This window comes from Schistocerca serialis, chromosome 6 (genome assembly GCF_023864345.2).
Source record: "Schistocerca serialis cubense isolate TAMUIC-IGC-003099 chromosome 6, iqSchSeri2.2, whole genome shotgun sequence".
NCBI classification, from domain to species: domain Eukaryota; kingdom Metazoa; phylum Arthropoda; class Insecta; order Orthoptera; family Acrididae; genus Schistocerca; species Schistocerca serialis.
In genome coordinates, this window is record NC_064643.1 from 39,598,077 (window position 1) to 39,613,134 (window position 15,058).

Sequence of the window (15,058 nt, forward strand, 5' to 3'; positions counted from 1 at the left end):
CTGTTGCAGAAAATTCTGGACCTGTGTGAGGTTTGGTTGTGTTGAAAGTGCCTAGTTACCTCCATGAAAGCAAACAAGACCACGTAACTTTATGATGATTATGAAACACCAAAATGCTCACATATTTTACATTTTGCTAAATTCATGCTAAGAATAATTTTGCCAGAATAAGTTATTTAGGACGTATGGGATATGACTAGGAACATGAATCGGAGCCCAAACATTTTATTTCATTCACTTTGTAACTGTGCAAAGTTAAGTGTTATAGTATATGTTGATCTGTCAAAACAATATTGAAGAATGATATCTTAGTGCAATACATTATAACAGAGCATAATCCTTACTAAAATTTACTTTTTTTGTGAGCCTTTATAGTGTAAGCCCACAGTGTATGACAAACAAGTCATTTATCTTTTGTTGCAGATACTTTTCACTTACTGCAAGTATTTCACTGTGTTTTCTTTGTCAATCTTTTGACGCTAGAGATGTAACTCACATTTATGCCAGTCTTGGAAGTGATATCAATGGTCTTTGTTATCATGTTAGTTTCTGTTTGTTGGAAACACAGATTTAGTTTTGTTGATACATGCACAGTAATTAACAATTTAATGCTTCAGAGACCACATTTTTAACCAGAATTTCATCATCACCCACTACTACATTTAAATCTTATAGATAGTCAACTATTTGTTCATTCATTTGTCTACAGAAAGGTGACAGAGGAACAGGTCATACTGGTAGCAATATGTCTGTGACTTGGATGGAGCACAGTTACATTCACTCACCATTTTAATCATTACAAAGCTTTGTGCCTTAATGGTATCAAATCAGTAAGTTATTTCTGAAACATAGCATTTCTTTATACTAAAACCTACTTTAAATACTGGAAGTATTATCTTGATCACCTCGACTTGGATTATCATTGACTGACTGTCCTCACTTGAAAAATAACAGGCATACTATCTAGAATATTACATGAGCTTAAGCTGAAGGAAAAAATTCTATGTATGTAATAACAGTTGATTATGTGTGATGATGTAGACATACTATAATCTGTTGTGTGATATCTTTTACATAATAAACTTTCTGAAAACATGTTGATCAAAACTGGAATGAGCAAAGAATATCAACCAAATTTAAGACCAAAAAACCAGAAAGAGCCATGACCAGCGGTGGACCCCATGCAAGTTTGGTAGTTTGAAAAATTTGTTCCAAATACAGTGATTATTTTTGTTGTGTCGGTATCTGGGCCGACACCGTGAAGTTGAGATGGCTGAAAAGGCAAGCTAGACTAACGCAGACGGGCGTGAAGTACTGGAACAGGATACGTAATTAATGTTAGGAAGAAAAGTACGGAGCAGGTTTAATACTTAACTTTACTCATTCCTTGTGGTACATCGATCTTGACGATACCAGGAGACTTGAAGTACAATCACTGTATGGCTAATGGCGCCTTGCTAGTTCGTAGCCATTAACTTAGCTGATGGCTATTCTGTCTCTCGGCTAATGAGAGAGAAAGGCTTCGTACATCTGGTCGGTAGCTAGGTTCTCGTACAACTGGCGAGTGCTCTCTCGTATCACGAGACCTGCCTTGGTGGTGGCGCTAGGTCTGCGACTACACAGTGGCGACACGCGGGTCCGACATGTACTAAATGGACCGCGGCCGATTTAGGCTACCACCTAGCAAGTGTGGTGTCTGGCGGTGACACCACATTCCTCCCCCGCAAATCGGCGAACGGTCGTGTGATAAGGCTTCCGCCCGCCGTGGGGAGTACCCCATGTTGACGAATGCGAGGAGGTGGGGAGCCTAACAACAGGCGAGGCTGTGCCACCCGCACCCGGCCATGCGGTCCGAGGGGAGCTAGGAAACGCCTGAAAAACTAGTCCAGGGTGCACGTCAACATGCGGTGTATGCGCCCGTAAAGAGACAGGAGGGACCGAAGGATCAACCTCCATTGCGTTGGGGGAGCCGACGCGCGATGACGTCATGTGGTCCGGAGCGGGCGGGGGTTCCATGGCGGAGGACAGCTGGTCACGGGAAGCGATCGGCGGCGCGTGACCCTGGGAGGCGCTTGGCGGCTGCAACGAAGCGTGGAATGCGGGCGGCGCCGGCGGGAGAACAAGCGGCGGCGGCGGCGGCGGCGGCGGCGCGTCGCCATGGGGCAAAATAGAAGGCATCGTCGGTAACACCTGGGGATGAGGCGAGCCAGTAGATGGGTCCCCAGGGCGCTGACCGGACGGCACCGTCGCTGAAAGCAGACGGGGAGCGGCAGAACCCGAGCGACGACAGAGGCGCAGCTGATTGAGATGCCGACGCACCTCACCAGAGGCCCCCAAAACCAAATAAATCGCGCGGCCGAGGCAGCGAAGAATGCGCCCTGCGAGCCAACGCCGTGAACCTCGATAGTTGCGATAAAATACAACGTCGCCTGGAGCAAAAGCAGGAGTCTGCCGCTGCACAGGAACCTGATGCGGCGGATGCAGCAAAGACATCAAGGTGCGATGAGGACGACCGTGGAGCAACTCAGCCGGCGAGCGACCATCTCGGGGCCGAGAGCGATACGAAGACAAAAAGAGCAACAATGCGTCCTCCCGAGAATGCGACGCTTTCAATTTCAACATCTGTGACTTGAAAGTCCGGACCAATCGTTCAGCGGCACCGTTTGACTGAGGCGAAAACGGCGCGGATGTCAGATGTTGAATACCATTGGCCTGGCAGAATGACTGAAATTCTGCGGACATGAATTGTGGGCCATTGTCGGAAACAATAGTCTGCGGAAGACCTTCAATGCAAAAGATAGCAGACAACGCTTGGATGGTGGCGGAGGACGTCGTGGAAGACATCCGGACAACAAAAGGAAAATTACTGAAGGCGTCGACCAGAACCAACCATCGAGCATTCCAGAATGGACCAGCAAAATCAATGTGCAAGCGTTGCCAAGGGGAAGTGGCTTTTGGCCACGCAAAGACTTTCCGCGGCGGTGCGGATTGTTGTTCGGCACACGCCATGCAAGAAGAACACATATGCGTAATCGCAGCATCGATTCCGAACCAAGTACAGTGCTGACGAGCAAGTTGTTTCGTTCGCACTATACCCCAATGTCCTTGGTGAAGAAGCCGTAAAAGAGGACTGTAACGAACGTGGGACCACGACTCTGGACTGATCATTATCAGAACGCAACAACAAAACACCACGTCGAAAAAAAGTCTCTCCTTGTGAGCAAAAAATCGGCGAACCAACGGATCCTCGATCCGAGACTTTGACAAAGGCCATTGCGTAGCAACAAAACGTAAAACAGTAGCAAGGACAGGGTCAGCAGCTGTGGCTGTAGCGACACGACGAAAATCAATCGGAAACGATTCGACCACTTCATCGGTTTCCGAATCAATGAACATGCAAGCAAGTTCGGAAGAATCGAATGCTTTATCCTCAGCAACAGGCAAACGGGACAACGCATCGGCGTTTCCGTGCTTAGCAGTGGACCGATACAAGATATCGTAGCGGTACTGCGAGAGGAAAATAGACCAGCGAATGAATTTCTGCGCTGTACGTGGAGGTACAGGCTTGGTCGGATGAAAAAGCGATGTCAAAGGTTTTTGGTCTGTGATGATGGTAAAGTGACGACCATACAAGAAATCATGGAACTTAGTAACACCAAACACGAGAGCCAAAGCTGCTTTCTCTATCTGTGAATAATTTCTTTGCACAGACGAGAGCAATTTGGACGCAAAGGCAATAGGGCGATCATGGGAGCCAACTTTGTGCGCAAGCACAGCACCGATCCCGAAATCCGATGCATCTACCATCAACAAAAGGGGTTTCCGGGGATCGAAAGGCGTGAGGCAAGTATTAGAAAGCAACGCCGATTTCAACTGGCGAAAGGCGCGTTCACATTCCGTCGTCCAGACGAACGGAACACCTTTACGGCGTAAGCGATGAAGCGGAGCTGAAATGGAAGAGGCATTGCGCACATATTTATTGTAATAATTAATTTTACCCAACACACTCTGTAGCTGTTTCACATTTTGAGGGGAAGGCAATTCTTGTATGGCACGGAGGTGCTCTGGACTAGGATGTATGCCTTGGGCATTAATGACATGTGCCAGGTATAGTAAGTCACGAGCAAAAAACACACATTTGTCCTTCCTCAAGCGAAGACCATTTTGTCGCAAGACCTGAAATAATGTTCGTAGGTTCGCAAGATGATCTTCTTCTGTCTGTCCGGAGATCACTCTATCGTCCAGATAGTTTGCTGCAGTAGGGACCGACGCACAAATAGTTTGTAAATATTGCTGAAACAAGGCAGGGGCGGATGCACACCCGAATGGCAGTCTTTTGAAGCGGTACAATCCAAGATGCGTGTTAACCACCAATACGCGCTGGGATTCGTCGTCCACCGGTATTTGCAAGTACGCATCGGCTAGGTCCAACTTTGAAAAATATTTTCCCGGGCACAGTTCAGCAAAAAGATCTTCCGGGCGGGGCAAAGGAAAAGTAGCAGTCACTAGCTGTGGATTCACTGTGGCCTTGAAGTCCACGCAAAGTCTCAATTTTCCGGAAGGTTTTGGCAAAATTACTAAGGGTGAGGCCCAGAGAGAAGCTTGCACACGTTCAATTACATCCTGTGATTCGAGATCGTGTAACGTTCTTGCGACCTCATCACGCAATGCGTGGGGAACATTGCGCGCCCTGAAAAATTTCGGTTGCGCGTTTACCTTCAGTTCTAAATGTGCTTCATAGTTTTTAGCGCAACCTAAGCCCAGTGCAAAAATGTCTACAAATTCGTCACACAGCCGAGAAACACTGTCTGTAGGCACAGTCTGATTCACTGATAGGACCTGATTTACAATAGACATGTTAAACAACTGAAATAAATCTAGACCAAACAAGTTCACTGTAGAAGAAGAACGAAGAACGTAAAATGACAAGTTTTGTTTGTCCCTTGTATGTTGCAAGAAGGCTGCACTGTCCTAACACAGGAATTTTCTGTCCGGAATATGTAGTGAGCTTAACATTTGCGGAATGCAACGGAGGTTTGCCCAGTTGTTTGTACGTGTCATGATTGAGCAATGAAACTGCAGCTCCGGTATCGAGCTGGAATGGTATCACTTTGCCTTCAAAGTCTAAGTCCACAAAAAGTTTATTGTCCTGCTGACGACAAAAGCGACTGTTTTGTGCAATTTGAATACACTGGTACAGAATCACTTGCTAATTGACGTGATGTCCGGCGACGTCGACGCACAGTTTTTGTGGGACGATCACAGTCACTGTTAGAGTAAGTGTCACTGGACGAAGCGGAATTAACGACATGAATGTCCATAGGCGAAGTTCCACGAGCCTGAGTGTCCTTGGTTCGATTCCGGCGCGAAGCAAAGGGCCTGGAATGATTGTGATTGTCTGATCTGAGCTTTTTCTGCCAAACACTTTGAACATGTCCTTTCTTATTGCAGAAAAAGGAAATAGCTTGGCGTGACGGGCAATGTTCACGCGAATGTCTAGTAGCACACCGCGGGCACGATTTCACTACATTTGTGGGCTGGCGCGGCACACGTGGCTTAGCGCGCGGCGGCAGCTGTGCGGACGTGCGCGAGGCCCTGTTACCGGGCCGCGCAGCGCGTCCAGCGGGCCGGTTAATGTTACACACGGCTGGCGAAGTTTCAAAAGATTCCTGAGCACAGTCAAGTGTGTCCTGTCTATCCAATATGTCTATCACTTGTTGAAGGGAGGGATTAACTAGTTTCAAAATTTGCTCCCGTATGCGAACATCAGAAACGTTCTGTGCAATTGCATCACACACCATTGTATCTGAATAAGAAAGACCACAGTCACATTCAAAGGCACAGTCCCTAGTAAGTCCTTGCAATGTTGCTACCCACTCCCTATTAGTTTGACCGGCCATACGTTTTGTACGAAAGAACGTATACCGTTTTGCAACCACATTAACTGTTTCTTTGAAATAGGCATCTAATGCAGACAAAATTTCCTCGTAGGACAGAGTTGCTACGTCGCGTCGGGGAAACAATTTCACTATCACACGGTATGTGGACATACCGACACAAGAAAGCAAAAACGGCTGCCGCTCTTTACCTTGAATTCTGTAGGCTGCTAGATGAAAGTTGAACTGGCGAGACCACTCGTGCCAGGTCTCATCGGCTGCCACGTATGGTCGAAAGGGAGGTGCAACAGCGTTTAGTGGCAGCGGTAGCGAAGAAGCGGCGGCGGCCGCATCGGTGTGCAGCGCACGTTGACCCTGGACGAGCTGTCCAAGGGCATCCAGTAACGCCTGCGTCTGCTGATTCTGCAAGCGATAAAATTTGGACAGTACATCTGGAGAATGTGGCGAAGCCATGACACAAATGTAAGCAATCAGAAAGAACTCTTTTTCCCTCGTCGCCAATGTTGTGTCGGTATCTGGGCCGACACCGTGAAGTTGAGATGGCTGAAAAGGCAAGCTAGACTAACGCAGACGGGCGTGAAGTACTGGAACAGGATACGTAATTAATGTTAGGAAGAAAAGTACGGAGCAGGTTTAATACTTAACTTTACTCATTCCTTGTGGTACATCGATCTTGACGATACCAGGAGACTTGAAGTACAATCACTGTATGGCTAATGGCGCCTTGCTAGTTCGTAGCCATTAACTTAGCTGATGGCTATTCTGTCTCTCGGCTAATGAGAGAGAAAGGCTTCGTACATCTGGTCGGTAGCTAGGTTCTCGTACAACTGGCGAGTGCTCTCTCGTATCACGAGACCTGCCTTGGTGGTGGCGCTAGGTCTGCGACTACACAGTGGCGACACGCGGGTCCGACATGTACTAAATGGACCGCGGCCGATTTAAGCTACCACCTAGCAAGTGTGGTGTCTGGCGGTGACACCACAATTTTCGTTTTCTGTTGTTGATTGTAGATATATGTACATGTACGTTCCTGTCTCCTGCTAAAAATGAACCATCCCAACTAGCAAATTTTGCTCTGTTATTTAGAACTTTTAATTAATGCAATTAAAAGAGCCACCTGCACTTTGAGAGGACTAAAACTGTTGAGATTTTATTACTCATCCAATAGTATGTGGGGCATGTGAAATGTTGTACAAGTATGAGCAAAACAAACGTGTACAAATGTTTCATGTAACCTGACGAGGCGAACCCAAGATTCAAGGAGGAGGGGAAGGATCCCTCAAGACTGCAACATAAAATATTTAACATGTAGCAAAACAACTGCACACAGTTTTGAGGAGCTGGTTTTCGTTCAGACTGTGGGCCAATGCCAGAATGCAAGAGAAGTTTCCAGCTCAGCAAATGCTCATTTTTATGAATTTGTCAGTAAAATATTGTAGATAAATACCAAAAGGAAAATGCTTCCTGTAACACAGATCTTTTATTAAAAATGTGTCATAATAATGCAAGTTGTAACTTTTTTAAATATTTGGAGTCTGTGTAACTTGAAACACTGAATTAAGTATGTGGAAGAAATAGCTTGTCTACATAACAATGTAACTGTATTTACACCAACATTATATGATTTAATATTTACTGGCAATGCCACATGTAAAACCATAGATAAATAAAATCTATTTGAATTTCAACAGAATACAGTAGCTTCCACCACATATTTGTACACTTATAATTTACTGAATTCAGAAGGATGTAGGCTTTAGTAGGTACTGGGAGATGAAGCAGCTTGCACAGGATAGAGTAGCATGGAGAGCTGCATCAAACCAGTCTCAGGACTGAAGACCACAACAACAATTTACTGAACACCTTCAGGAAATGCCATCTGACTGGCTATTGCAGGGGATATGTGCTCATGGTCACTCACTGCTCACTGTACGCACTAGCATTTCCCGAGACCACTTGCTAATGCACTGCTAAGGCTCTTACAAAGCTAAAACTGAAGAATTTAATGAAGTTTGTTCCTGCAGTTGCAGGTAAGTTCACAGGGTGAGAATATACCTTTCCAACACCCAGTATCTTTCTTTGAACCAAATTAAGAGCAAGGGCTGCAGACAAGTTTATTAGAAAGATTAAATCTGGAGATGAAGTTTAACATTTCAACTTGGGTAAAGACTCCCATTTCAATGTGAAAAATTTTAATATCTGTTTTATGCATATGTTATTCCCTAAATGTAGCTGTATTTTGAAGGAGATGGTGACACAAAACCGCTGTGAATTGTTCAACTTGCTTGCTCCAATCCAGTCACTTGTTACATAGGGCCTATAATTTTAAACTTAGTTGCAATTCCTTTTCCAGTGCCTGAGACTTCATACTGGCCTCACGATCTAGATGTTCGCCCTTAAACTTTATCTCGGCAGGATTACTGAAGTATTAGTTGTTTTTAAATATAGTGTAGTTAACATAAAGACCAACTCCAATAACCTCACACTCAAAGTTATTAGCAACTTACTTTACGTATTAAAAAAATAAATCTGCCTGAGTGGTTTTAACACTTGTAATATGCCTCAGCTTGGGACTTTTTTTTTGTGGTTTTAGGGCGCAAAACTTCTATGGTCATTAGCGCCCAGCCCGTGACTTAGGAAACAGGAAAAAACCGAAATTTAAAACCAGCAGCAATGGGAACAAAGTCATAAAATTTGAGAAACTAAAAGCAGAAGGAATGCTTAAAAATCCACTACAGAAAGGGGGTTGGTTGTCCCCAAAAAAAGCTTCAAATGACTGACGTCATTTCACTGTCACTAATAAACTGGAGAACGCGGTCGGCTGAGCGCGTGTCATCTGCTAAAATCGACGATAGATCAGGCGATAGCTGTAGACGGGAGCGTAACGGATTAAAATAGGGGCATTCAATTAAAAGGTGTCTGACCGTCCACAGCTGAGAGCAGTGGGGACAGAGTGGGGAAGGATCGCCGCTTAAAAGATGTCGATGGCTAAAAAGACAGTGCCCTATCCGGAGTCTAGCTAAAATTACCTCCTCCCGACGACGCGTTCGGGAGGAAGAGGTCCAAGCGCAAGGAAGGGCTTTCACTTCCCGCACTTTATTATGGGGAAGTGTTGACCAATGCGCATGTCATAAATGAGCAACTTGGCGACATAGACCGCTCCGTAGATCGGTGAAGGGAAGCGACTGAGTAGCTGGCCGAGGAAGAGAGACTGCAGCCTTGGCCGCTATATCGGCCGCCTCATTCCCACAGATACCAGCGTGTCCCGGCAGCCAGAGGAACGCCACCGAACCGCGCGACCACTACGGATGCAGGTTCGACTCCTGCCTCGGGCATGGATGTGTGTGATGTCTTTAGGTTAGAACTAGTTAAATCTAAGTTCTAGGGGACTGATGACCTCAGAGGTTAAGTACCATAGTGCTCAGAGACCTTTGAACCATTTTTGAACTTAATGCTTTATTAAGATAGACTACCGTCGTGATGTTTCCGTAGTAAGCTGAATTTAATTTGTATTAGTAAAGTGAATATTTTATTTGCATTTTCCATGAGTTTAATTTCTCTTTGACGATTACTGTTGCGTTTAGTAATCAGCAGCTGAATTTTCTTTCACGATATCTACAACAATCTGACAATGCAACAGTTGTTCACAAATTCTACGCCAGTAGAAACCTACTTGTTTTAACGATGTCATTAAACCATAGTAGTTGCAAGAGTATTGTCGTCTAGAAATGAATTGCCTTGACGGTTGATCGATCAAGAGCGGGAAAGGTAATATTTTACGAATGTATGACGAGAGTGACAAGTGCTTGAGAGAGGACTTCCGTATCAATACAAGTGTCTGATAGGAAAGTAGTCTCTCGATCTCCTGGATAGTTTTGTTTCTCAAGTCAACAGAATGAGTTATCATGCAGTAGCACAGGTGATGTAGTTTTGTTGCTCGACTTTCTTACATTGCGACCAAAAGGTGTCTCAGTTGTTGACAACAAATTCCAGCTGTGTTGCGCACACCCCTTGGGGCAGAATTCGTAGTGCATAACACACTTATGGAGCTATCAAATGTAAAATATGATGTTCACAATACTCTTTGCTCTAGTCTACGTCTTTTGGTGGGGCTCAGCCTTTCATTTCTTCGTAGGAAGTTAGCGATAAAGGCATCATAACGCGTCACCAGTAACAGTACTGCGTAGGAATGCTCGATGAGCGACCTGATGACGTTCAATGATAGTCACTCCGTTGATTTTTGTTGTTTCGAATTAGAGCATGCAGTACTCCTACACCAGACTTCTGAACTTTGCCTGTTGAATGCAAATGTCGCATGATGGTAAATTGGTAATCTGTCACATACATCAGTAGTCGAGACTTCCTTAATGTGGAAAATCATTCATGCCAGAACGATCTTTGGGAAAAATACGCCAGAAAAAGATAATATTGTTTCAACAAAGGCACTCGCTCCACGCACAGTTCACATCTTTCTAGCTGCCTCCTCTACATTCACCCCTCTGTTACACCAAAAGTAAGCATTGTAAAATTGAGTTGCAAGTGGAAAAAGGAGTAACATCTGCAACACAACGTTTAACTGTAGTTCATGATTTTCAGGTATGCAAAATCCTATGCTTAACTGCAAGATGATAACTAGAACTTCAAATTCGAAAATGACAGTTGATATATACACAGCGTGGCGCCGCGTTCACCTGGGCGGCGCCGAATTTCGGGCGGCGGGTGGCGTCTGGCCGGTGGCCGCTGCAGCGCCAGGAAACGCCCGAGCGTAAGCTGTTGTGATCGCGACGCAGCCACGAGCTGTACTGCGGAATTGTTTCTGGAATACTTGTTACTGCGGGTGGTAGAACGTTAAGCGAATTGTCTTCGATGTTCAATCACTCATAACTTTAGACCGAAATGTGATTAAAAAATCAGTTGGACGCGAACATGCGACTCTGAAGTTTACAATGCACGACGGTTAGCGCAAGACCACGGGCTCACTCCAGCCGTATCGACTCGGAAGTAGACAACACTTCCTCCCAACTCTTCCCCATCTTACAGTGTTGCCAGATTGTGCAGATGGCCGGACTTGGTTGTCAGGGGCGGTCAGTTTTATTGGCCACCTTAACTGAACGACTCGGACTTAAAAACTGACCGCCGGCCGGCCGCCACAGAGACTATGTCAGACTGTACATAGAACTTAATGAATCCATTTCCTAATACCAGTTGGAAGAACGCAGTAGCGCGCGAATACCAGAAGACTGTATTCCGTGCAGAGCGAAGAAGACTTCGTTCAATGCTGGAAGGTTTGTGTTATCAGCAAAGATCGAGGCATCCCACTCTTATCATAGCCAGGACTCTCACGGACACTGAATTCAATCCCGTCGATTAATAGGAACACTGTTGGCAACGAAACTGTCCTCCACAACACTTGAAACTTCCCTACACCCAGAGCAAATCCCGTGGATATGGTCACCCTCAGGCAATTTGGATTACCCTCTGTTGTGGCTTACCAACAGAAGTACAGGGATAGCGTACCAATCGGGACAAGAAAGTAGGATACTTATTTCTGTTTTTGGCGCCCTTCATGCCTCCATTCCTCCATTTATTGCACCATTACACACGCACATCATGATATATGAGACATTATAATTGCCATATTGAAATTGTTATGACAATATGTATCACAAAGGGCACACACAATGGAGTTTAAGAAATTACAATGGCACATCAACTCCGCTATGACAAACGGTGTGCACAATGAAGGCCGCATAATGCTACCAATGTAAGAAATTAATATACTAGCATAAAATTAACTAAAAAGCCTAGAAGGAAATGTTTATGAGAAGAACACAATGGGGCCGCAAGGGAGGAGGCAACACAATACTTAACTCAGGTGCACCAAAACAAACAACGGACACCAGGCCGCGCCAGGAACGGACACGTAAGGCACGCAACTATTCTCTCCGGTGCGGTTCCGCGTGTTCCACCCAAGTAACAGCTACCTGAAACATTTTAATACTTTGAACACTACACCACTGACCGGCAAATTAAAAAACAATAACATGACAAAAATACAGTAATTTAAGAAAATCACATGTGACAACGAGCTTAAGGTCTTTCGGTAATTAACAGACTACGAAACAGGTAAAGGGGAATGTGCTACTATTAAATCTTCCGTAATTACACTACTAAATTTGTCAGTACCCAAGTTGCAATTAACGCAACAAGAATTAAATCATTTAAGTGATAATGGTACTTTAAAATAATAATAAAATCATTGCATGATACAGAGGACCTAGAATGGCCCGATTAGTGCTCCACAGTGAAGCAGTTCACACAAACGGTGCTCCACGGCTCCGAGCACGCAGCCCCTTACAGAATGCAACACAACCACAGCGACCCGGCGTACTACCAGAACCACCAGGCAGTCAACCAAAATCGTACTAAGCCAAAACAAGGACAGACTTTTAAAATAACGAGACCTAGCCCGGGCCGGACAACAGACCAAATACCGGGAAATCCATAAGAAACCTCAGCCAACTTAATACCAAAAGAACAATTTATGAACAATACGCAAAACACGAGACCTCTCAGTCCAAAGGCTTCCCTTTAGTCGCGAAGGTGGCTCCGACCCGCCTGCTGAGGTGCCGAAACGAGCTTAACCTTCGTTAACGGAAAGCGGAAGCACCGCAAGACAAAATAAACCCCAATGTAACTGAGCAAGGCAAACTAAGGAGTGCCACTTTAAGAGTATGCATTTGAAGATCAAACATTAAGCACCCAGACTAACGTGCCACTGAACGACGCACTTCCATCACCGGCGTCTCGTAGAGTACGGAGAGCAGCGTAGCCCATCGATATACATCCGTGGGACGGTCAACGAGGATAGCAATCCCAGCGACCGAGAGAGAGGACGACGAAATGACATCCCGCCGCACATAGAAGGTATTTCAAACTCAGGCTCGACAAAGTACAACAAGCGAGATTTTGCTCCCCTTGCGAATCAAGTTAAACGGCTCACCACGCTGCTGTCCACACTGTTAACCGCAAAATCACGGTCCGGCCTTCCCACTCTGCGTCCAGACGCAAACAACCCCAGCCGAGCCGAACTGTCTCCACGCCAAGGCAGCCACCTCTTCCCTCCTCACACGCCTCCAGCTAAGATCCGACCACAAAACACACCCAGGGGGATGTGTCCAGAAACGGATAGAGCTATATATATATATAGGATATCACCCTCAACAGCATCGCAACAGGCCGAGGAAGATGTGGTGAGTGTCTGCTCAAGTGGGGCAAATCTGTGACTGGTGCGGAAACACAGACAGGCATATGTGGCACCTGTTGATACGACGTGTGCAAGTATCAGCGTCCCTTCGAAACACAACAGTTACCAAATAAACTCTGGAGAGATGACGTAGATGGCAATACATATACGAAGGTTACAAAACTACTACACATCTACACACGTAAGTGCCTGGCAGAGGGGTCATCGAACCACCTCCACAATAATTCGTGTTTTCCGTGCTCTGTTCGAGATTGTAGTAGTAAAGAACACCTATATCTTGCCGTGCGAGCTCTGATTTCCCTTATTTCATTCTAACGACCTTTTTCTCCCAATGCTGACGTAGTGGCTGCGAGGTTAGAGGCGCCATGACACGAATCGCGTGGCCCTTTCCGCCGGAGGTTCGGGTGTTTGTTGTCCATACTGATCCGAGCACGGGGTTCACAACCCGAACCACACGCCACTGTTAAGCACTAATGAAGGACTGGGTCCCTTACTTCGACTGCACGTAATTCATTAAGGTCAATCCAACACATTTATGTCAAACAACATAAATGAAGTTACATCTGAATCTGTATGTTTTTTTAATCTCTGTTTGATATCAATTTCAATATCAGCTGATTTAGTGCGTGAAGCGCGAGTTAAGCCAGTAACCAGATAAACTAAACAATTCTGCATAATTCAAAAGAAACAGAGAAACAAAATGAATCAATACACCCCACTGACAAATATCCAAAAAACCTTACAATACTACTAAAAAGAATATACACTGAAGTGGGGAGCAGTCTTCACCTGACAGAACACTTCAAAATGAGTTCAATAACATGCGTGCCCCAGAAAACAGCGAGACATTAAATAAACTTCATTTCATGAATAACAAATACTCATTAACATTACGCCACTCCTGTTTGAACTGCAGTGTCCCAAAGAAACAGGTGCTAATTTTGAAAGAACATATAAAAAAGAAATTGTTTAAATTACAGCATTAAGGAATTCCAAAAGATGTCCAATCGAACACACCCCCCTTTCCAGTTGAGGTACAAATCTTCCCCCTTTCTAGGCTGAGCCAGAAACACAGAATGCCACAGAAATCTTACAGGACACCCGGAAGCAGTAACAGACAAGGGGGTCGGCACCCACAAATAACAGGCTAAGAGTCAGGCTGGGAGCACATCCTAAGAGTACTTGTCCACACTACGCTCACCACAAACTGCAGACATTCCGGCCGAACATCCGCTCGCGGTGGCTGCCAGAAGGAAGAAGCAACCTACTTTACGCCCGAGCCACAACTCCGCCAGTCTCACCGGCCGCCCCAAACCGACTGCCTCTCGCCGACTGCCTCTCGCCGTCCCGCGCGCCCCAGCCGAGAAACCAAAGATGCTCATGCCCGGGGACGCGCCAAAGATAAGCCGATCGCTGATCGACCAGCCATCAGGCTCACGTACACAAAATTACGCTAAGTAGTGTGTAAGACTAGCGACCCATGACCTCAGCAGTTTGTGTGTGAATTCCTAAGGGACGACATTGATCAATATAGGGATGTTCAAGAGTCAACACAACATCCCAGTGGAACTCTGACACTTTAACACATTTTCAATTTCAATCAGCAGATGACTACATTTGGTTACAGAGTATTATCCAACTCGTTCTCCCCAGACATTCGCCTTACTGGTGTGACACTTCCTATTACAACAGATAAAAGTATTTGTGCATTATGTTTTTGTATCATGACTGTCATCCAATTTCACTGACATCCCTCAGTTATGAAATTATACGATGCACTCTGCCATAGGTCTCGAGCTGGACAGACTACATCATTGTATGCATACTCTATGCTAGGCAACCAACGATTCAAACTCCCTGTGTGTGCACTGTGTACTCATTGACGATTTAAAGC